Consider the following 27,009-nt stretch of genomic DNA (forward strand, 5'->3'; position numbering starts at 1 on the left):
TTATGGGTCTGTAACTCTGAGAGTGGACAAATGGAACCAAATGGACCCTAACGGGTCCATTTGGTTCCATTTGTACACTCTCAGAGTTAAATTGACATAGATTTTACAATATAAAATGCGATCCAAGTGATAGAAATGCCATTAAATGGGGGTCCGTAGCCCTAATGCATGTCAAACTGGGGGTCCTTGAAATTTAAATGGTTGAGAATCACTGCTAGAGCCGTAAAAAACCTTCTCTTATGGGGTCCCTGAGGCATATCTTTTCAAATAGGGGGTCCGCGGGTTAATAAGTGTCAATTTGGGGGTCCTTGACATGAAAAAGTTTGAGAACCACTGATAGAAGGCATTTGTAGAATCGGCCTCAGGATCTTAATGGGTTAAAAAGAAGGAGATAAAAAGCACCTTTTGTCAAAAGAAAAAAATCACTCAAAACACCGGTAATCCACCAGTCTAGGACCCCAAAGATCTGGCATGGGTCGGGCTCTACTGCACAGCACACACACACACACTAGTACAGACGAGACTCAGCGCTCATTCGACATGGCCCAGTGGGTCATTGGTCTATTGGCTGATGGGTTGACTGACCACTCCAGAGGTCCATCTGCTGTTCAGATACGGCCTCCTCCAAACAAATAGAGAGAGAGAGAGAGAGAGAGAGAGAGAGAGAGAGCTAGGAGAAATAAGCCTGGCGCGGTGGTGTCTGTTTCTCAATTTCTCTCTCCACATAATCACCTGCAACAGGATTAGTTCTGGGGCTCAGGGTCTGCCGCACTAGGTCCTGAATATGTTTGCCAAAAAAGCCCCTGCTGCCCGGCCCCTCCCCGCTATTTGGACGACTCGGGTACCAACGAAAAGGTGGAGCTTCCCCACTCAGGGGCTTTTTCTCTACGACACGGTGTCTGTCTGTCTCTCCGTCCTCTTTTCCATCTATGTATCCATACACCAGTGGTGGAAAGTAACTAAGTACATTTACTTAAGTACTGTACTTAAATACAATTTAGAGGTATTTGTACTTTACTTCAGTATTTCCAATTTCCAATACTTTTACTTCTACTCCACTACATCTCAGAGGCAAATATTGTACTTTTACTCCACTACAATTATTTGAACATTTTAGTTACTAGTTACTTTTCAGATATAAATTATGATATTATGAAACAAACATGAATCATTTTAGCCCTATTTTATACCTGGGCTATTTGAAAATAGCAGATCTACAAGCTCACAACGCGACGCGTTGTGAGCTTGTAGATCGGCTATTTTCCAATATTTTAGTACTTTTACTTTTTGTACTTTAAGTATATTTTGATACCAATACTTTTGTACTTTTACTCAAGTACATTCTGAATTCTGGACTTTTACTTGTAACTGAGTACTTCTATATTGCAGTATTGATACTTTTACTTAAGTAAAACATTTGAGTACTTTTTCCACCACTGCCATACACCCACCCACGCCTTTCTACACCACTGAATTCTCTCTTTGCCCTTCTCTACGAAACAGTCCAACAGTCTGAGAGAGTATGCCATATCGTCTCTGGAATTGTGTGTGTGTGTGTGTGTGTGTCAGGGTTGCCAGATCTGCTTATTATAATTTCCCCCGCAAGATTGTATTTGAAAATAGCAGATCTACAAGCTCACAGTAGATCGGCTATTTTCAAATAGCTGATGTATAATGTTAAAGTGCACATGTGGCCCATAGTTGCTTCTTTTGGGCCGGTTCTCCTAGACCTGGTTGCTTGTTTCTCTCACAGAATCTGGCAACACTGGTGTGTGTGTGTGTGTGGACATGTATTATTGTGTTGCACAACTCAGACATTATACAGTTCATCCATTTTAAATCTGGCATTCCTATCTTGGGCATGTCATTGGTGACTTTAAAAAAAAAAAGTTCAAACGATACAAAAATAGCAAAAAATGCAGATCTACAAGCTCACATCTTGAAGATCGTCTATTTTCGCTATTCGTCGTATGTTAGCCACCAAGTTTTTGGATGCTCTGCGAGGTTCATAATAAGCTGTAGGCTATGTGGGAGCGAGTCGAATTCCCTCAGCTCTATGTCAAACCTAACCCCAACGACCCTATACCGTAACCCCAACCCTGAGGAAATATAATGCCTAATTTATACTTGGTTGTGCATAATGTTATCTCCGAAATTAGCAGATCTACAAGCTCACAACGCATTTTGAGCCAATCCAGACCTCTCAGGTCATCAGGGACCTACAGTCTTCTCTACCAGCAGTTTCCAACTAAATGAAGAAAACTAGCGTTCAGTTTTTTTTACCAGTGGTGGAAAAAGTAATCAAATGTTTTACTTAAGTAAAGTATCAATACAGAAATACTCTGTTAAAAGTAAAAGTCCTGACTTCAAAATTGACTTGATATCAAAATGCACTTTACAGCAGTGGTTTTCAACCAGTGGTCCGGGGACCACCAGTGGTCCTTGAGGGAGTACCAGGGGGTCCCCAGCTAAATTAGTTAACATAGCGTCACAATCATTTTTAACCACTTAGCTTTGGCTATTCAAAAATAGCAGATATACAAGCTCATAGCGCGGCACTCGGTGCCGCGCTATGAGCTTGTATATCTGCTATTTTTGAAAAACCTTGAAAAACTGTGCATATCTTTGAATATTTATATATTTTTTAAAGCGAAAATTAACTGATATCTTTGCTTCTGGGGGTCCCTGGCACAAAACATTTTCAGGTGGGGGTCCGCGGCCAAATGTATATCAATTTAGGGGTCCTTGGCATGAAAAAGGTTGAAAACCACTGCTTTACAGCACTGTTTTTTATTGTAGGCTATGTAATTATCTGGTACAAACTCCCTTTTGGCTGAATTCTTTTTTTTAATGCATTTCTTGCGCCGCAATATACTTTTATTCTCTTATTTTAATCTGTTTTATTTTAGCTTATTCTTATGTTCTATCTTCTTCACGCTTTAATAACTATTTTATTTTATATTGTGTTTCTTTTGCACTTAATGCTCTTAATGTTTCGTGTAAAGCACTCTGAATTGCCTTGTTGTTGAAATGTGCTAATACAAATAAACTTGCCTTGCCTTAAGGCAAACTATACTAATATCAAGGTAGGGGTCCATGAGCTTTCGCTACGTGCATTTAAGCTTCTTGCCATGTCATCATTTGCTGATGGAAGGCTTGGGAAAATTGTACTGTAGTGCTGCGTTGAGCACATTTTGCAAATGAATGCTCTTAGCTAGCAAAACGGTTAGCAGGCGAGCTAATGGCTGCAAAATCACAGCTTGGGGCAGCACCATGCAATTTGCACACTGAGCGCGTATTTCCTTTTTTGTGTGTGTGTGTGTGTGTGTGTGTGGGGGGGGGGGGGGGGGGGGGCTAAAAATAGACATCGAAATGTTCACGCATTTTCATACTTTATATAAAATTAGCTTGAGAGCTAGTCAGAGAATCGTCAGAGTCTACATGTCTTCACTTCACGTGTAGGCTACTAGCCGTTAACAAAGTGAGCAATATAGCTATTCAAAGTCATTCAAAAATGGACCGTTCCATTTATAGTGGCATACCATTGATAAGTATAAAAATAAACTGGCCATATGATTCATTAACCTCTTATAAAAAGAACAAGACATCAAAATCAATGTTTAATGGGTCAAGGTTATGGGAGCTATAGATGTCCTTATCAGCGAGTTCCTGGTTCTTTGCCCAATCGCTGTGTTACCAACCTTACTCTCTCTTAGAATTTCTGGACTGTCACAATCAAATAAAGGCTTAAAATGTCTCTCTGATCTGATGAAGACCCTTAGCGGTCGAAACGTTGTGTAATTTCATTATATTTTTCCACTGGGAGCTTAAGTGTGCGGACTTCCCTTCCTTTTCTCTAATGCACGTATTGCTGTTCAGCACCTGATTATGTTTTTTTGGGATGTGCACGCTTTCCTCTGGACATAGTACCCAGGATTGGGGTGCCTTGTCTGGGTGGAGGCGGGCGGCGTGTCGCCTGGTTCTTTTTGGAAATGTGTCCCTGGGGTCCCTGCGGAGGGGGTCCCCTTCACACAGCACCGTACCCAGGATCGGGCTGCCTTGGGTTGGGTATAGAGGGGCGGAGTGAGGCCCCTGCCCTGGTTCTTTTGAAAAAACATGATCTGACGCCATCTCGTCCAACATGATGTGACGCCTCCTCGTCCTCCGGTCCCCTCCACCCAGCCCCGTACCCAAGGATCGGGGTGCCTTGGGCTGGGTAGAGGGGCGGCATGAGGCCCCTGCCCTGGTTCTTTTTGAAAAATAACACACACACACACACACACACACGTCTGTCAACTAAGTGTGTGGCTGGAGCTTCGTAGGGAGTTTAAGTATCTTATACAGGTTGCCATTACAATCTGATGTTCTCTCTCTCAGTCTTGCTCTGTCCGACGCGGGTTGTGTGTGTGTGTGTGTGTGTGTGTGTGTGTGTGTGTGTGTGTGTGTGTGTGTGTGTGTGTGTGTGTGTGTGTGTGTGTGTGTGTGTGTGTGTGTGTGTGTGTGTATCAGCTGCAATCCTACATTGCCACAGACACAACAGAGAGGCAACAGAGAATGTGTACCAAGGTCAAGGAGGTAATAATGAACAATGCATCATAGCCACTTATATATACTTCTATTACGCGGGCGGCCGTAGATGAGTGTGTAGAGAGGTTTCGAAGAATCCCTGAGCACGGTACTCAACCCCCAACTGCTCCCTTATGGCACCTTCCCACTAGTCCTAATAGATAGGAGGGGTTAATGCAAAGGACACATTTCACATATATACTATATGAGCAACGGTACAGTGACAGAAATACCCCGAAAACAACTATAGGGAATACATTTTTATCCCCAGTAAAATTACTAAAATGTTTGAAAATAGCAGATCTACAAGCTCACAACGCGTCGCGATGCGACGCGTTGTGAGCTTGTAGATCTGCTATTTTCAAATAGCCTAGGTGTAAAATAGGACTAAAGTGGTCAATGTATGTTTTATAATGTAATATATTTATTTTATTTGCAAAGTAACTAGTGACTAAAGTTTTCAAATAATTGTAGTGGAGTAAGAGTACAATATTTGCCTCTGAGATGTAGTGGTGTAGAAGTAAAAGTATAGACAATTGGAAATACTCCAGTAAAGTAAAAGTACCTCAACATTGTACTTAAGTACAGTACTTGAGTAAATGTACTTAGTTACTTTACACCACTGGGGGTATCGGTATCTGGAAGGACATTTTTTTTATCGGTACATCTCTAATTACTATATTTCTCCATAATGAACCTGAAGGTGAAGCCATGGATGTCACAGTTACTACAGTACACCACAGTGGATCCTGGCAACAAGAGGATAATAGTTTTTGCCCGTGATGTGGAAAAACTCACGCCTGTCAGTCTTGTAAAACCTCAAGTTCACCTTGCCTACACGCATATCCGGAGTGAGTGGGTGAGATAAATATGCCATTTTGAAAGAGAAGAGACAGGGGGCCTAATGTCATAAAGTATGATGCACACACACAAAAAAAAGTTTGCCGCTCATTATTATACGGTAGCCGCTTGTCGTTCGGGAAGCGCTGTCAGCTTTTGAAGCTCATGTATAATTGATATACTGTAGCCACAGACAGCGGAACATTAAGGACATCTCTTATTTGAACCTAGAGAATGATAATAAGGTATACTATAGGGAGACATCAGAACAAGCAAATTGTGCATAATATTATGCACATTGTTATCGACAAATATTTTCCGTCTGCCATGACTACAACAATCACTGATTGTTTCGTGCCGTTTTAGGTGTTTGTATAGTTAACTTATTATGCTGCCAAGCCACGGTCCTCACCTCACCTCCTTACCTCAAGGAATTAGTCTCCTCTCCCCACAACCCTCGGCTCGCAACCTCCACTCTTCAAACACTAACCTCCTCATAACCCAGCAGTGGCGTGCACAGACATTTTGAGGGGCAGGTGCTCAAGTAAATTATACTTTTTTTTGTTTACTTGGTCTGCTCTTTTTTCCCTCTACACCTATACCTCTTTGCCAAAAATAGCCGATCTACAAGCCCACAACGCCTCGCAGCGCGAGGCGTTGTGGGCTTGTAGATCTGCTATTTTTGGGTAAAGTTCTCCTCAGAAAAGGGATGCTAGGTTTCGAGTGGTTAGGGTAAAAAGAAAAATCATATAACATAACGATTTGGCGGACCCCCTGTAGTAACTCTGAGGACCCCCTAGGGATCCCGGACCCCCTGTTGAAGACCCCTGGTGTAAACTGGAAAAAAAACAACGTTTTTTCCCCTTTTTTTCAAAAGGGCACTTCTGGTCAAGAGGGCAAAGGGCAGGCGCGCCCCCCAACCCGACTGTGGAATGCCCTCTCTGCCCACTTGAGAGCACCACAGTCGGTTGATTTTTTTAACACATCGAACGGGTGCCAGCGTTTTATTAAAAAACAGATTACGTTGAGTGCCAGAGATCTCACCGTTTGTGACGCTGTGCTGTTTATAGCTGTGGAGTCGACTCCACGGCGAGCACCCACACGCAAACAATGGATGCGTGCGCGACGATCGACGGTCCTGGCTAACGCCTGGAACAAAAACATCTCTCTCGCGCGAGTCGCCATTACGGAGTAATCGGCCATCGAAAATGACTTGTTTTCGCCAATGTAAAAAGTGAAGGACATACAGAGGTTTTTTATCAAAGAGATAGAACGGGAGCGGACGGGGAGCCATGTTTTTTGGCACGGTGATCCAGCTGTCCCTTCCTTCTCAGAGTCACCGTGGGTGATTCCAGAGCTGCGCTAGCCCCCCCCCCCCTTGAAAAAAAAAAAGAAAAAAAAAAAAAGACTGATAACACGTTTTTTACCGCGTTCGGCACCTAAGTGCTACACTCTGAAAACACGTTGTTTTTTTACCATGTTTGGCACCCGATGTGTTAAAAGAGGACTAAAGACCTTTTTTTTTTCTGCTACACTGGTTTTACCTCTAGGCTTTATGCCCTCATGTTTAAATGTTTTGTTTCTGTTTCTTAGATATTTTACAGTGGGGTGATGGTTTTTATGCAAATGCACTTTGAGATTTACCCAAATGTGAAGTGCTTTATAAATAAAATGCGTTATTATTATTATTATTATCTTCAGCCTAATATACTCCTTCACCCGAAGCTCACAACACGTCCCTGATGAGTTGGCTATTTTTGACACGCAACACAGTGTGTACGACGAAGCATGAATCAGGGCTTTATCAAGACATGAAGCACCCATGGAGAATGCTTGAACACTCTATTGATGCCACTCTACCTTTCAGGTCTATTACAGACAATTTCACGGTTCTTTGTAGTACATTTCCGGAGACATTTCCTGGGAATTACAGTCACCATCTGAGAAATAAGCAACTTAACTCTTTGAGACCGGGAACGCATCTGAGTGTCATTTTTTGATTTCTTTGGCTATTCAAAAATAGCAAATCTACAAGCTCATAGCGCGGCACCGAGTGCCGCGCTATGAGCTTGTAGATTTGCCATTTTTTTTTAAATCATGAAATGTTGTGCAAATATAAAAATTTTTATATATTTTTTTGCAGACATTTGCAACTCAAATCTTTGCTTCTGGGGGTTCCTGGAATTATATATTTTACAAATGTTCGCTTTGAAAAATATATAATCCAAGATTTGCCACGAACTTTCAAGATTTTTCCCCAAAATAGCAGATCTACAAGCTCATAGCTGGGCACTCGGTGCCGCGCTATGAGCTTGTATATCTGCTATGTTTTAATAGCCCAACGAAATCTAAAAATGACACACAGATCCGTTCCCGGTCTTAAAGGATTAAATAAATAAATGGTGTGCCAGACCAATGAGACATTTGAAGCGTGTGTGTGTGGTGTCAAGATCAAGGAGGCATACGCGCACCAATCTCCGGTCACGCATAACAGATTGAGAGATTCTTCTAACACACGAGAATCATGCTTGGAAATCTCACACACGCTCGTCGGCGCGGAAAAAAAAGGGTCCGAGAAGAAGGAATAGAGAGAGGTTTCCTGCTGGTGCCTTATCCCTTTCCCCGGCATGGTGGCCATGCTGAGCATAGAAAGGAGGAGACACAGGTGGAGACCTGGAATGCTGTCGCCACTGATGCTCACGGACAGAAAAGAAACAGTCTGGCCCGGGCAACGGGAGACGGATTTCGCCAGGGTGGAAAATGCCAGCCAAATGCCTTTCTCTCTCTCTCTCTCTCTCTCTTTCTGCTCTGCTCTCCCCTCGCTCTCGTAACTATGAATGTCGGGGGGGGTCTGACGAACCAGAGAGGGGGGGAGAGGGAGGGAGAGGGAGGGAGAGAGAGAGAGAAGGCAAATTATTGAACAGGCGGACCAGACAAATGAGGGAGAAAAAAAGTGTGTCGAGCCACCTGTGGACCAGCTGGAGAGGAGATAAGTGTAAGATAGCTTTGAGAGTGATGGAAAAAAAACAAAGACAACAGAAGCACTGGGCCAGGTGTTGCATAGAAAAGTATATATATATAGACCCTTAATATGCATAACTAATATGCCACTCACACACATCGCATCTCATAGATGTTGTCATGAAAAGATGGCTGGAGATGAAGAAGAAGTTTGTCTGTTTATTTCCAGGCAGGGTTTTTTTTGGGGGCTTCTTATTTGGACAGGAGTGTATGAAGACGGGAATCCGAGAGAGGGTAGACAGGAGGAACAACTGGTCTATGTTGCAATTATGTGGTTGATGCACAAGCCGGTCAGCTGCCGCGGGCATGCCCTCCCCCAGGAGAGATGCCTCTCTCCTGGTTGCACAGAAACACTTGCAACATCACTGCCTCGAATTCAGCAAAAGCACCTGCATCACTTGTGTTGAACATTGTAATTTAAGTGTTTGGCACCAGCACCGAATCAGTCCCCCAGCGATTGATATTCGAAACAGGCATGGCGCCAAGGATTTTCAATTTTAAATGGGCCAGAGTCATTTTGGCTGGGCCTTTACTGTTTGCACATCCCCATGTCTTTTATGTCATCAACTTAACCCTTTCAGACCGAGAACGCATCTGTGTCATTTTAAGATGTCATTTGGGCTATTCAAAAATAGCAGATCTACAAGCTCATAGCGTGCCGCGCTATGAGCTTGTAGATCCGCTATTTTTTAGAAAAATCGTGAAAATGTGTGCAAATCTTTGAATATTTTTTTCTTCTGTAGCGCACATTTTTAACTCTGTTACAACTTCTGGGGGGTCCCTTGAACAACATATTTTGAGATGGGGGTCCGCGGCCAAAATTCATATAATTTTGGGGGTCCTTGACATAAAAAAGTTTGAGAACCACTGATTATAGCAACATTTTTTTTGTAAAAAACAACAACTAGGATTTACAGTAGAATCCCCCCAGATGCAAAGATTTGAGTTAAAAATGTTTGCTTTAAAAATATATATATATCCAAAGATTTGCTCAAATTTTCAAGATTTTTTAAAAACGGCAGATCTACAAGCTGGTATATCTGCTATTTTTGAATAGCCAAAGAAATCTAAAAAAAAGACACAGATTCTTTCTCGGTCTTAATGGGTTAAAGTAGGTGTTAGCCTTATGTAGTCGTGCCCAGTAGCCTACGATTCATCGTCTGAAACCCTTAAGTGACCAACAACACTGCAGCTCATTGGTATCAAAGATGAAGATGACATGATACGGCATAATGATCCATCTCAGCGCCAAGAAGAAGAAACACCAATGGCTATTTCCCTTTTTCAAATAACAGACACGTCTTGACTGTGATTGCTCGAGTTAACACATGTGAAAGCGTTCACTAACTGACAATCCATTCACAGTATAACTCACTGTATCCAATTATTGTCCTGCACTGACATCACTCCACCCCGTGCACCGCGTTAGCACTGATCATTATTAACCCTTTAAGACCGGGAAGTGGGAGGGAACGCATCTGTTTTTTTTTGTTTTCTTTGGCTATTCGACAAATAGCAGATCTACAAGCTCATGGCGCGGCACCGAGTGCCGCGCTATGAGCTTGTAGATCTGCTATTTTTTGAAAAATAGTGAAAATAATGTGGAAATCTTTGAGTATATCTAGGTTTTTTAAAGCAAACATTTTTAATTCAAATATTTGCCTCTGGGGGATTCTACAAATGTCTTCTAAATCCTAACGAAAAAACGTATGTTGCTAATCAGAGATTCAAAAACCTTTTCATGTCAAGGACCCCCAAAATGATATGTATTTTGCCACGGACCCCCATCTCAAAATATGTTGTTCCAGGGACCCCCCAGAAGCAAAGATTTGAGTTAAAAACAGTCGCTCTAAAAATATATATTCAAGGATTTGCACACATTTTCATGATTTTTCCCAAAAAATAGCAGATCTACGAGCTCATAGCGCGGCACTCGGTGCCGCGCTATGAGCTTGTATATCTGCTATTTTTTAATAGTGCCCAAATAAATCCTAAAACGACACGGATGCTTCCCCGGTCTTAATGGGTTAATCTAATCAATTATAGAATCATTTGACGAGCCAAAGGCTAAGCAAATCTTATACCAACTGAGCTCTGTGCAACACGTCACGCATCCTAATGAATGTGCTTGATGATATCCCCGCAGCCAGAGAGCCGCTTGCATGGCAACAAGGGCAGATCATTTGAAATATTGAAGCATCCGGGGGCCCCAATATAGTGTTCTCTCTGCATGGCTTTGTTGCTAATTACCAGTGATGGAAGAAGTACTCAACAATGTTTTACTCAAGTAAAAGTATCAATACGGAAATGTAGATATACTCTGTTACAAGTAGCAGTCCGGTTTTCAAAATGTACTTGAGTAAAAGTTCAAAAAGTACTGGTATCAAAATATACTTAAAGTACCAAAAGTAAAAGTAATCATTGTGCAGAATGTCCCATTTCACAAGTTCAAAATGTATTGAAAATAGCAGATTTACAAGCTCAGTGAGCAGTAGATCGGCTATTTTCAATAGGCCGGACTATAAATAGGGGTTAAGTGGTTAATGTATGTTTTGTGATAACAATCTAAATCTGCAAAGTAACTAGTAAAGCTGTCAAATAATTGTAGTGGAGTAAAAAAAAGTCCAATATTTGCCTCTGAGATGTAGTGGAGTAGAAGTAAAAGTACTGAAAATTGGAAATACTTGAAGAAAGTAAAGTACATTTCCTCAAGTACAGTACTTGAGTAAATGTACTTAGTTACTTCACCACTGATAATTTGAAATATCGAGCATCTGAGAAAAACCCTGACTTTGTTGCTAATTACACATTACAACAGAGGTAGCCCGCCCCCCCCCCCCCCCCCCTACCCCCCGGGAGAGCTGACTTCCCCTGACCCCGATGCACATGCTCTGAAAAACGGCATATCCCCGCTTTATAATGGCTGAGCTTTGATTGCATTCTGCCGGCTATTCTGCAGTTCATTAACCTATAGCTAACACTCCCACGACAGTTGGCGCTAGATAGAGGGGACAGAGTGCTCTAGCCCCTCTACTCTAACCCGTTAAAACCGGGAACGCATCCGCGTGTAACCACTTTTATCCATAGTTTATACTTTGGCTATTCAAAAATAGCAGATCTACAAGCTCATTGCGCAGCACCGAGTGCCGCGCTATGAGCTTGTAGGTCTGCTATTTTTTTTTGAGTGATGCCGAAGGCAACCACTCCTATACATGACTTTGTCCGTGTGTCCGTATGTATGTATGTATATATATATGTCTGTCCACAAACATTGATGACAACATCAATACGGGGCTCATCAAAGGCACCACTCACTTCACACAGGGTGTGATTTTTTTTTTAAACTTGACCATTAAGTGCAAATATTTGAATATATATATATTTTTAAAGGGAACATTTGTAGTCATTTCTTTCTGGAGGGGGTCCCTGGAACAACATATTTTGCGATGGGCGTCCGCTGCCAAATACATATCATTTTGGGGGTCCTTGACATGGAAAAGTTTGAGAACCACTGTTGTTATAGCAACATAACTTTTTTCAGAAAACTGATTCAGAAGACATTTGTAGAATCCCCATGAAGCAAAGATTTGAGTTACAAATGCTCCCTTTAAACAAATATATATTTAAAGATTTGCACAAACTTTCAACATTTAAAAAAAAATAGCAGATATACAAGCTCATAGCACGCGGTACAGAGTGTAGCCAAAGATGACACCGATTCTTTCCCGGTCTAAATGGGCTAATAACTAGAAGAGTAAAGATAATTAGGGCTCAGTTATAGCAAGAGGAGGAGATGCTGCATTCACTTTCCTATTGTGCATAGTTCAATTATAATTTGCTCCCAGCGGGCGTAACATTCTGGGGAATAGTGGCGGACGTATATATACCTCAGGGGTCATTCAAATACATTGGTGCGGTGTGACATTTCCACGGGAAAACTCAGGTATTAAGCCCTTGGATACTGCATATCAATAACTATACAATTCAAATGCTGGAATCCTTCATTTAGCCATGCACTGACTGAGAGAGCAGCAGCAAGCAGCAGTGAAAGTTAGACCTTCTAATAAGAGTGGGGAAGCAAAAACCGAGAGCATAACAATGCAAATGCATAATGGATTAGCCCAGGTTTGTAGACTGAATTTTAAGCAGGCAGTGTAGCATACAGAGGCCACCCGAGCTCCATTACAACAGAGTTGTTAACCCTTTAAGACCGGGGAACGCATCTGTCACTTTGACCATTATTTTATACTTTGGCTATTCAAAAATAGCAGATATACAAGCTCATGTAGCTTGTAGATCTGCTATATTTTTTTTAAAATCTTGTTTTTTTTTGGGCAAATCTTTGAATATATGTCGTTTTTTAAAGCGAACATTTTTAACTCAAATCTTTGCTTCTGGGGGGTCCCTGGAACAACATTTTGGGTGGTCCTTGACGTGAAAAAAGTTTGAGAACCACTGATATTATAGCAACACAATACAAATGTAAAAAACTGTTAGGATTTAGAAGACATTTGTAGAATCCCGCAGCAGCAAAGAAACGTTAAAGACGTTCACTTTAAAAAAAAACATATATTGAAAAATTACACATTTTCACATTTCCCCCCCAAAAATAGCAGATCTACAAGCTCATAGCGCGGCACTCGGTGCCGCGCTATGAGCTTGTATATCTGCTATTTTTTAATAGCTAAAAGGAATCTAAAAATGACACGCCAGATGCGCTCCCGGCCTTAATGGGTTAAGGTGGGAATAAGACGCTAGGTGAACGCCCACACTGACACTCGCGTTGACACGCATGATATAGATAAATGAAGCATGCTAATGGGCTTGCTAGGGGGCTCCCCCACCACCACCAGAAATGATAATGCGAGGGCTTGTCCTGCCGGGATTAATTTGGTATAATCACAGGAGAGTAGGCAAGGCAATATGGGTGACTGGACTGCATAAATAATCTTTGTAAAAAGAAAAACATATTTTGCCTCGATAGGATGAAAGTCGAATAATGTTATGGCCTGTGATGCGGTTCAGATTCAGACAAAATGTAAAAAAAAAGGGCAAACATTGAGTTAGATTAGCACAAACGGGTTGAATCTATAAGAACAGAGGTCCGGAGTGGTGCCGTTAACCGGTTCAAACCGGGAACGCATCTGTGTCATTTGAAATATTTCATTGGGCTATTCAAAAATAGCAGATATACAAGCTCATAGCGCGGCACCGAGTGCCGCGCTATGAGCTCGTAGATCTGCTATTTTTTTGAAAAATCTTGAAATTGTGTGCAAATCTTTGAATATATACTGTATTTTCTAAACGCGAACATTTGTAACTCAAATCTTTGCTTCTGGGGGGGTCCCTGGAACAAAACATTTTGGTGGGGATCGGCGGCAAAAACACATATCATGTTGGGGGGGTCCTTGACAAGAAAAAGTTTCAGTACCACTGATATAGCAACAATAGTTTTTCAGAAAAATGAAGACAGTTGTTGAGACATTTGACAGTTACAAATGTTTGCAAAAAATATATATATATTCAAAGATTTGCACAAAATGTAATGATTTTTCAAAAAAATAGCAGATCTACAAGCGAGTGCCGCGCTATGAGCTTGTATATCTGCTATTTTTTGAATAGCCAAAGAAATCTAAAATGTGTGATATACAAGCTCATATGAGCATGTATATCTGCTATTTTTACAAGGTGCTCGAAGAGCGCCTGAGTCTACAGAGAGACAGAGACATTGTCATCCGCGACATAGCGCGGCACTCGGTGTCGCGCTATGAGCTTGTATATCTGCTAATTTTTTGAATAGCCAAAGAAATCTAAGATGACAGAGATGCGATCATCCCGACCCGGTCTTAATGGGTTAAAGCTGCAGGAGCTGATTAGGTGGTGTCACAGACTTGGTATTCACGTTGACTGCAGCCAAGATGTTCCCATAAATACGCAGATGTTGAATGGGTGGAGGATGTCAGAGTGAAAAGTTGCCCGTGACTGGTGCCAAGACACACAGCGCGCTCTCGGAAATAGACACAGGTAGAGACACACATACATAACATACACGCACGGTACGCTCTGCCACGACATACTGGCACATGTTGAAGTGGACTTGGCACTCGAGCCGGCGAACAGATGCTAATCCGGGACAGATAATTACATCAGTGAGCGAGCAGACATTTTTCCACTTAACCCATTAAGACCGTGAACAGCATCTGTGTCATTTATTTTAAGATTTATTTGGCTATTCAAAAATAGCTAGATATACAAGCTCATAGTGCGGCACCAAGTGCCGTGCTATGAGCTTGTAGATCTGCTATTTTTTGGAAAAATCCTGGAAAATCTTGGGTCTTTGAATATATATATTCTTAAAGCGAACATTTTTAACTCAAATCTTTGCTTCTGGTGGATTCTACAAATGTATTCTCAATCCTAACTAATGTTGCTATAATATCAGTGGTTCTCAAAAAATATATGTACAGTATTTGGCCGTGGACCCCCATCTCAAAATGTTGTGTTCCAGGGACCCCCAGAAGTTGAAACAGAGTAAAAAATGTTCGCTTTAAATGATATATATATTCAAAGATTTGCACACATTTTTACAATTTTTCAAAAATAGCAGATCTACAAGCTCATAGCGCGGCACCGAGTGCCGCGCTATGAGATTGTACATCTGCTATTTTTGAATAGCCAAAGGAATCTAAAAAAAAGTACATACAGATGCGTTCCCGGTCTTAAAGGGTTAATTTCCGTCTTTTAAAAGTGTGACTACTCCCCAAAGGCATCTTCAGCTATAGCGGGAAGAAGCCCCCCCCGCGCACCGGGCTCCTGGGTGGATGCCTAAAGCGAACACGACGGGGGGCTGTGATCACTGGGCCTCAAACATGGCCTGTGGATCAGCGGGGTGCCCCCCATCACTGTGTCAGTGTCTGTCCCACAGGTTGGTGGTGAGACGTGTGTGTGTGTGTGTGTGTGTGTGTGCGTGTGCGTGTGCGTGTGCGTGTGTGTGTGTGTGAGTGTGTGTGTGTGTGTGTGTGTGTGTGTGTGTTGGCTGTCAGCAAAGAATTTGTCTTCCGTTTTGTATGCATGCTAATTAAGGAGTTCCAACACAGAGGCTTATCCATTGTTTATTAACCCATTAAGACCTCAGGGGCCGATTCTACAAAATACGTCTTCTAAATCCTAACAGTTTTCTGAAAAAAATTATGTTGCTACTGTATATCAGTGGTGCTTAAACTTTTTCATGTCAAGGACCCCCAAAATGATATGTATTTGGCCGCCGACCCCCATTTCAACATGTGGGACCCCCCCGAAGCAAAGATTTGAGTTAAAAAATGTTCGCTTTAAAAAATATGTATATTCAAAAGATTTGCACATAGTTCACAATTCTTCAAAAAATAGCAGATCTACAAGCTCACAGTGGCGTGCTATGAGCTTGTAGATCTGCTACTTTTGAGTAGCCCAAGTACGAGAACTATTATGCTAGATATGTGTATAGCTAAAAAAAATCTAAAATGACACAGAGATGCTTTCCCGGTTTTAACGAGTTAAATAACAAATCAGCTTTTGATAAGTAATTGCACTTTTCATCACGAGCCAAGCCCAATTATAAATAAAATAGAACAGGCAGTGGGGGGGGGGAGGAAGGGGGGAGGGGGGTGTTAAGAGCAGAAAAGTACAATCCGACATCTTGACTCCATGCCTAAGCATCCTGGGTGGATGCCCTAAAGCGAACACAGCAGGGGGCTGCTGTGATCACGGGGTCTTAGCATGGCCTCTGGATCAGCGGGGTGCCCCGTCACTGTGTGTCAGTGTCTGACTGTCCCACAGGTTGGTGTAGCATGTGTGTGTGCGTGTGTGTGTGTGTGTGTGTGTGTGTGTGCGTGTGCGGCTGTCAGCAAAGTGAATTTGTCTTGTGTTTTTGTACGCTTGCTAATTATGCCGTTCCAACACAAGAGGCTTATCCATTGTTTATGAAACAGCAAATCATCTTTTTGATAAGTGATTGCACTTTTCATTTTCAAGAGCCAATCCCAATTATAAATGAAATAGAATTCAGTTTTTTTTTTAACCCATTAAAGACCCGGGAACGCATCTGTGTATGTTTTTGTGATTTGAGGTAAAAAAGCATTACTTTACACTTTGGCTATTCAAAAATAGCAGATCTACAAGCTCAGAGCGCGGCACCGAGTGCCGCGCTACGAGCTTGTAGATCTGCTATTTTCGAAAAATCGTGAAAATGTGTGCACATTTTTGAATATATATATTTTCAAAGCGAACATTTTTAACTCAAATCTTTGCGTCTGGGGGGTCCCTGGAACCAAATATTTTGAGATGGGGGTCCGCGGCCAAATACATATGATGAGTATTGAGCACCACTGATATAGAAACATACATTTTTTCAGAATATTGTTGAGATTTAGAAGACATTTCATAGAATCGGAACCTCAGGCCTTAATGGGTTAAGAACAAGAGGCGAAAGGTACGGTACAAATCCGTTGACAGTCGCATGTGGATTCCCGGAATCAACCCACCCTGGTTCATCCTCACTCTGACCTTTTTCTCTCTCTTTTTTTAATAAGAACTCTCTAATGTGATTCCAGCCTCCCCATTCTGCCTGGCCTGCTTAATGAGAAGGAGGTCTCTCTGCATGTTACCAATTTACTCCCAACGGTAACCCCAGCTACTGTGCTCCTCTCTCCTTTGCAACAGTCAGGATTGGATAATATAGCAAATAACTTTAGTGCGCTCCGTGCTCAGCGTCAAATGATTCTTCATTATTGTCTATCTCGGAAGCCGGTAAGTAGGTTAGACGAGAACAGGACAATTTATCAGCGGCCTTTACTTGTAATTTAGCGACCCAGATCCACAATGGCACGGGGGTTGAGCATTGGGAGCGATGGTTCTCCCCGGCTCAGACCACGATAAATCTCACCTTAACCCATTAAGACCGGGAACGCTTCTCTGTCATTTTAGATTTCTTTGGCTATTCAAAAATGGCAGATCTACAAGCTCATATAGCATTCAATTCGAGCTTGTCGATCTGCTATTTTAGAAAAATGTTTTAAATGTGTGCAAATCTTTGAATATATATTTTTTTTTTTGAAGCAAACAATTTTTAACTCAAAACTTTGCTTCTGGGGGATTCTACAAATGTCTTCTAAATCCAAACAGTTTTTTGAAAAAACATATGTTGCTATAATATCAGTGGTTCTCAAACGTTTTCATGTCAAGGACCCCCCAAAATGATATGTATTTGGCCACGGACCCCCATCTCAAAATATGTTGTTCCAGGGACCCACCAGAAGCAAAGATTTGAGTTAAGAATGTTCGCTTCAAAATATATAAATACATTCAAAGATTTGCACACATTTTCACGATTTTCTCAAAAATAGCAGATCTACAAGCTCATAGCGCGGCACTCGGTGCCGCGCTATGAGCTTGTATATCTGCTATTTTTGAATAGCCAAAGAAATCGATACAAATGACACACAGATGCGTTCCCGGTCTAAATGGGTTAAATTAAGTTAACATGTTCGGCTACATTGCTTAATGAGCTGAGCTAGTAAACAGTGGCTGTGGCACTCTCCCTGATTGATTGGCGACAGGGGGCCTTTACTGCTCTCGGTAAAGCTGGCCTCAAAAAGGACAGCGCTGGTTCTATATAGCGGCAGAGACTTTCACCACATCTCCCTCGCAGACAATTGCGGGTATTTCTTTTCCACTTAACCCATTAAGACCGGGAAAGAATGTGTGTCATTTTTAGATTTCTTTGGCTATTCAAAAATAGCAGATATACAAGCTCATATGAGCTTATGAGCTTATAGATCTGCTATTTTTGAAAAGTCGTTAACATTTGAGCAAATCTTTGAATATATATATTTTTCAAAGCAAACATTTGTAACTAAAATCTTTGCTTCTGGGGGGATTCTACAAATGTCTTCTAAATCCTAACAGTTTTTTGAAAAAAAATAAAAAATATATATATATGTTGCTATAATCAGTGGTTCTCAAACTTTTTCATGTCAAGGACCCCCAAAATTACATGAATTTGGCCGTGGAACCCTCTAAAAAAAAAAGTTCTAGGAACCCCCAGAAGCAAAGATTTGAGTTACAAATGGTCGCTTTAAAAATATATTTGCACACATTTTCACAATTTTTCAAAAATAGCAGATCTACAAGCTCGTGAGCTTGTAGATCTGCTATTTTTGAATGGCCAAAGTATATCAAATAATGGTTAAAGTGGTTGCTTTCCCGGTCTTAATGGGTTAATAAAAGAGGGGGAGTAGTCGCCCCCCCAAAGGGTGACTTCAGGGGTATTACGATTGCGTGTGCGCATGTCCGCGTGCGAGTGTGGGAGTGTGTTGGTGTGTGTGTGTGTGTGTGTGTGTGTGTGTGTGTGTGTGTGTGTGTGTGTGTGTGTGTGTGTGTGTGTGTGTGTGTGAGAGAGATGTGCACGTGTGATTGCTTATGTTTGTTAGGAAGGTAGGCAGGACGGGAAGGGCGCGAAGAACTGCATTAGGGAAATTTACAGTCCATAAGACATTAGATAATTCACGGTGTGGAACCGCGCGATAAATAAAAAGCACGGGCGTGAGTAAATAGGCTGCCGCGCAATGACTGTCACACATGAAAGAGACCTTCCGTGCCCTTCACGAGGCAAGTGTGGGCACCAATAACCCCCCCCCACACACACTCCCATCCCCCCCCTCCCCTGCCCGCAACCTGTCTGCAATTCGAGTGCCCTTCAGCCAACCTATGCGTTCAGCTTTTCCTACATTAGATATGGCAGTTTGTGAATAATGAGTTCATCTGCATTCCCGCTATACCTGCTAAACAGATACACCGTATGGACGCTGTACGCATTATCGTCTCTGTCGGGTGTCAAACCTCATAAGTCCCAAAAATGTTACTTTTCAGGATTTCAAATTCAAAAATAGCAGATCTACAAGCTGGAAACGCGACGCTTCGCCCCGCGTTTCGAGCTTGCGGATCTGCTACGTTTTGATGCTTTTGTGCGACATGGTAGGATGATCAGGTAGGGCATTCGGTTCTCAAAGTGGGGTCCGGGGACCACCAGCGGTCCTTTTGGGGGATTCCCAGGGGGTCCCCAGCTAAATGTGTGAATATAGCATCACAACAATTTTAGGCTATTCAAAAATAGCAGATATACAAGCTCATAGCGCGGCACCGAGTGCCGCGCTATGAGCTTCTAGATCTGCTATTTTAGAAAAATCTTGAAGATTTGTGCAAATCCTTGAATATATTTATTTCAAAGCGAACATTTTAACACAAATCTTTGCTTCTGGGAGTCCCTGGCACAACATATTTTCAGATGGCGGTCCGCGGCCAAATATATATTTATTTGGGGGTCCCTGGCATGAAAAAGTTTGAGAAGCACTGAAGTAGGGCATTCATTTACGAAAGAAACACACAAAAGTTTAAATATGGAGATGAGAGGTTTCTGGCCAACAGCAACGACATCCTCAACACAACGGCACTCGGTTGCCAAATACACCCACACAAATTTGTGTTACCTCCTAGGTTACGTTAAGACTAATCTCTCAAGAACAGATTCTGCTCTGCGTTTGAATTTGGCGGTAGCCGCGTTGACAACCCGTGCGCATTGGTTACAAGTGGGCGTGCTATCAGATCAGGAGGCAGGCCGCGCTTTACCCAATCAAATGTAGTGGGCGGGATTTACGCGTGTGTCCGTTCCTTCCCCACTAGAAACAAACCGAAACTCATTTAACGATAGCGTCCTCGAAGCCGGCAAGACCACGGAAAGTTGGTAACATTTTAAATTGCTCTTTCATCATAGAGACAAGTGGGCTTATAACCAAAACGATCCATGTTCTTTGGGAGAATTGTTAGTGGGAATGAAAACATAGTCGCACCACCGGAAGTGAAAGGCTGAAGGCAGACCAAAAACCCGTGTTTCCTTGCGCACGGGCGCTTCGTTGAGCTCCTCCCAGAGCCAAGTAAATAAGTAAAAAACAGCAGAGGGCGCTGTTTTTCCTTTTCATTTGGCGATGGGTTCCCAGATTGTGTTAAGACTGGCAGGTCAAATTATATTTTTGGCCTATCCAGATTTGAATCAGATTGTTCAGAACAGTCTGAACAAAAAAAAAAAAACCTCATGGAAAGAGATTTTTGCTCATCAGATTTGAACCACATACCTAGGAGTGGTTTGAAATGCTATTGTCCGAGTCTGGAGACCTGGACAATGAAACCTGATTTATCATGTGGCCCATAGTCGCTTCTTTTGGGCTGGTTTTCCTAGACCTTGGTTGCTTGTTTCTGTCACAGAATCTGGCAACGCGGCTGCCATGTTTTTACCCTGCTGTAGTTTATATCTCCATATAAAGGCATATAAAGGGACAAAGACCGACAGATACAGAGATCTCCATAATACCGTATGGGCATATCAGTCGGCTCAGCGGTGTGACGAACTCTAGATGTGAGGGGCCGCGCAGCGGCCCGAACCTCCATAGTGCTACAAAAAACGGCCCCTAATTTTCTCACCATACAGTGCGTGTCCTTGTCTACCCTACAAACTTGGGAGTTACGGTAAAAGGTTGAATGATGCCATGCAAGGAGGGTATAATTAGACTAAAGCGTACAGACTTTATAATGCTGTGGGAAACGAAGTGTACAGTATTGAGCCGTGTTGATAGCAAACGAGCCTCTCTCCCCCATCGATTGTGTGAGGAGAACTTAGTTCAACGTCCTTGGGGCGGTGCAGCAGGTAATCTATTGAGTTATTAATCTGTGAAGGGCCGAGCGACGCCCAGGCAAATGGTGGAGTTCTGACCCACAACAGCATTTCATCACACGCGCACTCCAATCCTCCGGAGTGGCTTTCAGCATTAACCCTTTAAGACCGGGAACGCATCTGTGTGTCATTTTAAAGATTTCTTTGGCTGTATAAAAAATAGCAGATATACAAGCTCATAGCGCGGCACCGAGTGCCGCGCTATGAGCTTGTAGATCTGCTATTTGTTTGAAAAATCGTGAAAAAAAGTGTGCAAATCTTTAGTTTGAATATATATATATACTTTTTTAAAGCGAAAGTTTTTAACTCAAATGTTTGCTTCTGGGGATTTTACAAATGTCTACTAAATCCTAACAGTTTTTTTTCCCCTAAAGTTTATTTATTTTATTTTTTTTACTTATATTATCAATGGTTTTCAAACTTTTTTCATGTCAAGGACCCCCAAAATAATATGTATTTGTCCACGGACCCTCTCCCATCTAAAAATATTTTGTTCCAGGGACCCCCAGAAGCAAAGATTTGAGTTAAAAATGTATATGAAAGATTTGCACAAATTTTTCACGATTTTTCGAAAAAATAGCACATCTACAAGCTATGAGCTTGTAGATGTGCTATTTTTGGAATAGCCAAAGAAATCTTAAAATGACACACATATTGCGTTCCCTTCCCGGCCTTAAAGGGTTAATCGACCACCCACCCAGTTTCCTTTCTGACCTTAGAATATGACGGTACTTGAACCCACTGCGGGGTTGGTGGGGCCAGGCAGGGTCGTGAAGATCGGGGGGCCATGCACCGAAGGGAATTCATTTTTTTGTGTGCCGCTGCTCTCCATCAACACGTGGCACACATGCCACGGCGAAGTGTGATGCAGGAAATAACAGCTAACACTCCCCCCCTCCACCCCCGATCGTCTTGCGTGCGAAAGAGAGAAGCGACCGCGGTCATGCTTGCAAAAAAGAAGCGACAGAATAAAATATGTTTCGCTTAACCCATTAAAGCCGCGGGAACGCATTTGTGTGTAACCACTTTAACCATTATTTTATACTTTGGGCATATTCAAAAATAGCAGATCTACAAGCTCATAGAGCCTATGAGCTATGAGCTTGTAGATCTGCCATTTTCCTTTTTTTTTAAATCATGAAAATTAGAGCAAATCTTTGAATGTATATATACTTTTGAAACGAACATTTTTTAACTCAAATCTTTGCTTCTGGGGGGGTCCCTGGAACAACATTTTGGGTGGTCCTTGACATGAAAAAAGTTTGAAAACCACTGATATTATAGCAACGGAATAAAAATAAAAAAAACTGCTAGGATTTAGAAGACATTATAGAAAGATTTGAGTTAAACTGTTCGCTTTAAATATATATATATATATATTGTAGATCTGCTATTTTTTATGATGCGTCCCCGGTCTTAAAGGGTTAAGGGGCCTTTTTTCTTTCCTGTCGGGGAAGCAAGCAATATAACACATGCGGTAGTGTTGCAGCGGCGGTCAAATTGTCCTGATTTTTTGACATGTGTCCCTGCTGATGTGGGGTGTTCAAACCCACTGAGCTCAGATGGCGATGGCACTCAGCCATCAGCCTGTTTCCTGGCCTCAGATGTGTGACAAAATTCATAAAAAATAAAAATAAAATGATTTTTAACCCATTTGATCCGGGAACGCATCTGTGTCATTTTTTAGATTGCTTTGGGCTATTCAAAAAATAGCAGATCTACAAGCTCATAGCGCGGCACCGAGTGCCGCGCTATGAGCTTGTAGTTCTGCTATTTTTTTGAAAAATCTGTAAAAATGTGTCCAAATCTAAATATATACATATTTTTTAAAGCGAACATTTTTAACTCAAATCTTTGCTTCTGGAAGGAATTCTACAAAATGTCTTCTAAATCCTAACAGATTTTGGAGAAAAAAAACGTATGAGGTTGCAGTGGTTCTCAAACTTTTTTTCATGTCAAGGACCACCCAAAATGATATGTATTTGGCCGCGGACCCCCATCTAAAAATATTTTGTTCCAGGGACCCCTCAGAAGCAAAAGATTTGAGTTAAAAATGTTTGCTTTAAAAAAAAAAAATATATATATATATATATTCAATGATTTGCACAAATGTTCACGATTTTTCCAAAATAGCAGATCTACAAGCTCTCATAGCACCGAGTGCCGCGCTATGAGACACAGAGATGCGTTCCTGGTCTTAATGGGTTAAAAAAAAAAAAAAAAAAAGTGCAGGTGGCAGATTGAGGCCCGACATTTGGAGAATGAGCACATCTCTCCCTGGGCTGAGCTGGCTGGCTGGCAAGGGCCTCATTGGGAATGCCGATATGCTCCATATGTGTTTAATCACTTGTCTGGGAGCACGACTGACGCTGCTGCCCCGGACCTGGCACGTTTTTTTTTACAATGGGTTAACCCATTAAGACTGGGAACGCATCTGTGTCATTTTTTGATTTGAGCTAACAAAGCGTTATTTTACACTTTGGGCAATTCAAAAATAGCAGATCTACAAGCTCGTAGCGCGGCACCGAGTGCCGCGCTACGAGCTTGTAGATCTGCTATTTTTGAGAAATCGTAAAAATATGTGCAAATCTTTGAATATATATATTTTTTAAAGCGAACATTTGTAACTCAAATCTTTGCTTCTGGGGGGGGGGGGGTCCCTGGAACAACATATTTTGAGATGGGGGTCCGCGGCCAAATACTTATAATTTTGGGGGTCCTTGACATGAAAAAGTTCGAGAACCACTGATATAGAAACATACGTTTTTTTTTTCCAAAAACAGTTAGGATTTAGAAGACATTTTGTAGAATCGGCCTCAAGTCTTAAAGAGTTAACTCCATCTAAAGTGTGCCACCGAGCCAGGCAGAGCAGAGAGGGGGGAGACCGTGACAGGGGAAGGGAAGGCGAGAGAATGAGATATGTGGCAGAGAGAGAGAACAAGAGAGAAGAGGGGAAGGTGTTGGTGGGGGTTGGGGGTTGGGGTTGTGGGGGGGGGGGGTTGGGGGGGGTATGGCAGATTGTGCCACTCTTGTCCCCAGGGTCAGGCTTGTGTTTTCTTCCATCTCCAGCCCCCATCCATGGTCCCAGAAGAATTTCAACCCCATCCCAACAATATGGCTCAATTACGGCAAGCTCTGGCTCTCTCCTGCTATTCTCCAGTGGTGTGTAAAGGAGGAATTAAGATGGTGTAATATCTATCTGAGGAATCACACACACACACACACACACACACACACACACACACACACACACACACACACACACACACACACACACACACACACACACACACACACACACACACACACACACACACACACACACACACACACACACACACACACACACAGGAAGCGCTGACCTGATGTGTACACATTCCTAGTCTCTTGTCTGGGAACTTTCGTTCTGGAAGAGTAGTCAGAGGGAAAAGCCCATGTTCGACATAAATTGCTTACAATAGTCATTGGGAAGAGGAATGGACAGTGTTGCCAGATTCTGTGAGAGAAACAAGCAACCTAGGAGTCTAGGAAAACCAGCCCAAAAGAAGCGACTATGTGCCACACGAGCACTTTAACATAATACATCAGCTATTTGAAAATAGCAGATCCTACAAGCTCACAACGCGTCGCGATGCGACGCGTTGTGAGCTTGTAGATCGGCTATTTTCAAATACAATCTTGCGGGGGAAATTATAATAAGCAGACCTGGCAACCCGGGACCATGGACCAAAAATAAATAAAAAAAAGGCTCGTTTGTGCAATATGGTGCTCATAGAACACACCACCCACCCCGACACACACCCACACACACACACACACACACACACACACACACACACACACACACACACACAGTCATCATCCGATGAGGTGGAGAGGAAGACGACACAGGTGTCAAAAATGGATTCCTGAATAACAACAGAGGTGCCATTATTACCTGAATGTCACCCAACACAACGTGCAACACACAGACTCACATCCTCGGGGGAGGAAAGAGGAGCGAGCGGGGAGAGCAGAGCAGACGCGACATTTGCCTGGGCGCGCAATCTCATCGCTCCGTCGTCGTAAGGGAAAGTGTCTTTCCTTGTTCCGTCTACAATTCAATTTTCAATCCGACATAAACATGCGCAGCCCCATAAAGAAAACCCCATCGACATTATCACACGCTTCATTCAAGGGGAGCGAGCGTTCAGTCATCTGAGGCGTATTCGACTCCCACGTGAACACACAAAAGGCGACCCCCGTCTCTTGTGTCGTCGCGAGACACCTGTAAAAATGGCCGACATATCAACTCGCATAATCGTCGATACGTATAAATGTCAAGACCGCGTGTGTGGCATTCTTCTCTCTCCCTACTGTTTGTTCCTTAGCAAATCAATATGGCACCGTTTCTAATAAGTACACAATGTAAATGAGTCCTGGGGCTCCACACCGTAGTGTACAGGAGCCTGTCATTTCCAGCTGTTTAACCCTTTAAGACCCGGAAAGTATCTGTGTCATTTTTTAGATTTCTTTGGGCTATTCAAAAATAGCAGATCTACAAGCTCATAGCGCGGCACCGAGTGCCGCGCTATGAGCTTGTAGATCTGCTATTTTTTGAAAAATCATGAACTGTAACTCAAATCTTTGCTTCTGGGGATTCTACAAATGTCTTCTAATTTTGTTTTGTATGGATGTTGCCATAATCAGTGGTTCTCAAACGTTTTTTATGTCAAGGACCCCCAAAATGATATGTATTTGGACCCCCATCTCGAAACATTTTGTCCCAGGGACCCCCAAAAGCAAAGATTTGAGTTACAAATGTTCGCTTTAAAAAAAAAATATATATATTCAAATATTTTCACACATTTTCACGATTTTTTCAAAAATAGCAGATCTACAAGCTCATAGCGCGGCACTCGGTGCCGCGCTATGAGCATGTAGATCTGCTATTTTTGAATAGTATCAAATAATGGTTAAAGTGGTTACACAGATGCGTTCCCGGTTTCAAAGGGTTAAATGCAAATTGTGCGTTATCGCCGAGCACACTCTCTCCAGCCCAGGATGCTGATGCCTTTGTGTTCTTTTTTCTCTCTCCTGCAGCAGAAGGTACATGGCCTTTGGAGAGAGAAAAGGAGATAATAAAACGGACTCCTGACTGAAAGGCACTCGTCAGCCACATCAGTGGATATGACACAATGCTCGGTATTTATAATACTTTACAATTACTAGACCACCGGGCCTATGCAATAACCTGTTGTACCATGTTGTCAGAGCACCTGTTGTACCAGTCAGTCTGTCTGTCTGTCTGTCTGTGGCACCTTTTATACCCATATAATGTATGGCATTGGTTCTCAAAGTGGGGTCCGGGGACCCCCAGGGGTCCTTGAGGGAGTTCCAGGGGGTCCCCAGCTAAATGATGGATAGTTAGTGGGTCTGTAACTCTGAGAGTGTACAAATGGAACCAAATGGACCCTAACGGGTCCATTTGGTTCCATTTGTACACTCTGAGTTAAATTAACATTGATTTTACAATAGAAATCGGGGTCCCAGAGATAGAAATGCCATTAAATGGGGGTCCGTAGCCTTTAACGCATGCATGTCAAAATGGGGGGTCCTTGAAATGAAAATGGTTGAGAATCACTGCTAGAGCCATAAAAAATATTCCCTTGTCCCTGGCATAATTATCTTTTCAAATAGGGGTCCGCGGGCTAATGAGTGTCAATTTGGGGGTCCTTGATATGAAAAAGTTTGAGAACCACTGCTGTATGGAGTTCCGTGTCATGCATGCCCAAGTATGGAGTCCAGCACAGTCTATGACAGTGGTTCTCAAAGTGGGGTAC

The sequence above is a fragment of the Gymnoscopelus microlampas genome (genome assembly GCF_963454915.1).
Source record: "Gymnoscopelus microlampas genome assembly, chromosome: 18".
In the NCBI taxonomy this organism is placed as follows: Eukaryota; Metazoa; Chordata; class Actinopteri; order Myctophiformes; family Myctophidae; genus Gymnoscopelus; species Gymnoscopelus microlampas.